The following is a 3037-nucleotide window of genomic DNA, read 5'->3' as shown; positions in this document are numbered from 1 at the left end:
AAGAATGGCATAGCCACATGTCCCACTGCCCAGAGGGGAGAGATGGCATCCACCTCTCAAGTTGTATGACTCACTCACAACCTGAGATATATAGAACATATGACCCAGGACACTCTGGAGAAGTCAGAACATATATATATTTTTTTTTTCAGTACGTGGGCCTCTCACTGTTGTGGCCTCTCCTGTTGTGGAGCACAGGCTCCGGACGCGCAGGCTCAGCGGCCATGGCTCACGGGCCCAGCCGCTCTGCGGCATGTGGGATCTTCCTGGACCGGGGCACGAACCCGTGTCCCCTGCATCGGCAGGCAGACTCTTAACCACTGCACCACCAGGGAAGCCCAAGTCAGAACATATTTTAAAATTTAGTTGTAAGAAATAAATCACTTTACTTTTATTGCTGGTGAAAAAAAAATCACTGTGCCATTTGTACAGCATTGGACTTGTGTTCCCCTAAATTAAGCAGCTTGCTTTCCCCTGGGAAATGCCAAACACGAACCATAGTAGGGCCTCCCATTGGATTTCTTGAACACAGGAAAACATAGGATCAGGTACTGTGTTAGGTGTTCAGGTGTACGGGGGAACAAAAGTGACACGATTTCACAGGGCTTATAGTCTTGTTGCTGTGAACATCGCATGACTAACGTGATGGAATATTAAAAGCTGATTTATTCTTTTTAAGTGAAATAACTTCTTTCTTGTTTTTCACACTCTAAATAGAAACAGCTCACTCCCAAGAAGGGCAAGCTTATTTACAAATAAGCCAATGGGTTCTGCCCAACACTTATCGCTATACAAACCTATTAGACTATTGGCTCTGATTTTAGTTAACTAAAATAAACATAAATGACATTTCGGAACCTTATGTGTATAGGTTAATCTTAAAATACCAAATCTAAGGTCTCAAAGTCTAATTGCCGCATGAATATTTACAGTGGGTATTTTTCTACTCAGCTTTTTGTTTTCATCTAAAGTGTATAGAGTTTCATGTTTGCATCAGTGATTTCTTTTCATTTACTTTAACTTTTCAACCAGTTATGAATGCTTCTTACTATACACCTGTGGACATGCTGATTGGCCCTTTCACAAATAGATATGTTTGAATACAAAAGGTCCTTTTTTGCTACATGTCTGCTAATGCTACAACTGACCTCATCAATATAGTAGTCTGAAGAATTGGTTATGAGAGAGGCGAGAAGACGGCAGAAGAATAAGACGCGGAGATCACCTTCCTCCTCACAGATACATCAGAAATACATCTACACATGGAACTGCTCCTATAGAACACCCACCGAACGCTGGCAGAAGACTTCAGACCTCCCAAAAGGCAAGAAACTCCCCCACATACCTGTGTAGGGCAAAAGAAAAAAGAATAAACAGAGACAAAAGAATAGGGACGGGACCTGCACCAGTGGGAGGGAGCCGTGAAGGAGGAAAGGTTCCCACACACTAGAAGCCCCTTCGCGGGCAGAGACTGTGGGTGGCGGAGGGGGAAGCTTCAGAGCTGCGGAGGAGAGCGCAGCAACAGGGTGCGGAGGGCAAAGCGGAGAGATTCCCACACAGAGGATCGGTGCCGAACAGCACTCACCAGCCCGGGCGGGCAGGGGACGGGAGCTGAGGCTCGGGCTTCAGTCGGATCCCAGGGAAAGGTCTGGAGCTGGCAGAGTGAAAACAGCCTGAAGGGGTTAGTGCACCAAGGCTAGCCGGGAGGGAGTCCGGTTGAAGTCTGGAGCTGCCGAAGAGGTAAGAGACCTTTTCTTCCCTCTTTGCTTTCTGGTGTGCGAGGAGAGGGGTTTAAGCGCACCGCGTAAAGGAGCTCCAGAAACGGGCGTGGAGCTGCGGAAGAGACAGGAGACTTTTTCTTGCCTCTTTGCTTCCTGCGGCGCGAGGAGAGGGGATTAAGGGCACCTCGTAAAGAAGCTCCAGAAACGGGCGCGAGCCGCAGCTGTCGGCACGGACAGTAGAGACGGGTGTGGGACGCTAGGGTTGCTGCTGCCGCCACCAAGAGGCCTGTGTGCGAGCACAGGTCACTCTCCACACCGCCCCTTCCAGGGTCCCGGGATCCAGGGACAGCTTCCCCGGGAGAACGCACGGCGCGCCTCGGGCCGGTGCAGCGTCACGCCGGCCTCTGCCGCCGCGGGCTCGTCCCACATCTGTGCCCCTCCCTCCCCCGGCCTGTGCCAGAGCCCCGGAATCAGCTGCTCCTTTAACCCCGTCCTGTCTGAGCGAAGGGCAGACGCCCTCAGACGACCTACACGCAGAGGCGGGGCCAAGTCCAAAGCTGAACCCCAGGAGCTGTGCGAACAAAGAGAGGGGGAGGTCTCTCCCAGCAGCCTCAGAAGCAGCGGATTAAAGCTCCACAATCAGCTTGAAGTGCCCTGCATCTGTGGAAAACCTGAATAGATAGCGAAATATCCCAAGTTGAGGAGGTGGACTTTGGGAGCAAGATATACTATTATTTTCCCCTTTTTTCTTTTGGTGAGTGTGTATGTGTGTGCTGCTGTGTGAGATTTTGTCTATATAGCTTTGCTTGCACCATTTGTCCTAGGGTTAGACCGACCCCCTTTTTTTTTAATAGAAATTTTTCTTCTTAATAATTATTTTTTATTTTAATAACTATATTTTATCCTACTTTATTTTGTCTTCTCCCTTTCTTTCTTCCTTTCTTCCCTCCTTCCTTCCTTCCATCCTCCCTTCCTTCCTTCCTTTCTTCCTCCCTTCCATCCTCCCTTCCTTCCTCCCTTCCTTCCTTCCTTCCTTTCTTCCTCCCTTCCTTTCTCTCTTCCTTCCTCCCTTTCTTCCTCTCCTCCTTCCTTCCTTTCTTGCTTTCTTCCTTCCTTCATTTCTTCCTTCCTCCCTTCCTTTCTTCCTCCCTTCCCTCCCTCCCTCCTTCCTTCCTTCCTTTCTTTCCTTTCTATTTTTTTCTCCCTTTTATTTTGAGCCTTGTGAATTAAAGGCTCTTGGCGCTCCAGCCAGGCGTCAGGGCTGTGTCTCTGAGGTGGGAGAACCAACCTCAGGACACTGGTCCACAAGAGACCTC

Source organism: Kogia breviceps, chromosome 7, assembly GCF_026419965.1.
Source record: "Kogia breviceps isolate mKogBre1 chromosome 7, mKogBre1 haplotype 1, whole genome shotgun sequence".
Lineage (NCBI taxonomy): Eukaryota > Metazoa > Chordata > Mammalia > Artiodactyla > Physeteridae > Kogia > Kogia breviceps.
The sequence above is the reverse complement of the archived record's forward strand: the minus strand, read 5'-3'. Positions refer to the sequence as shown.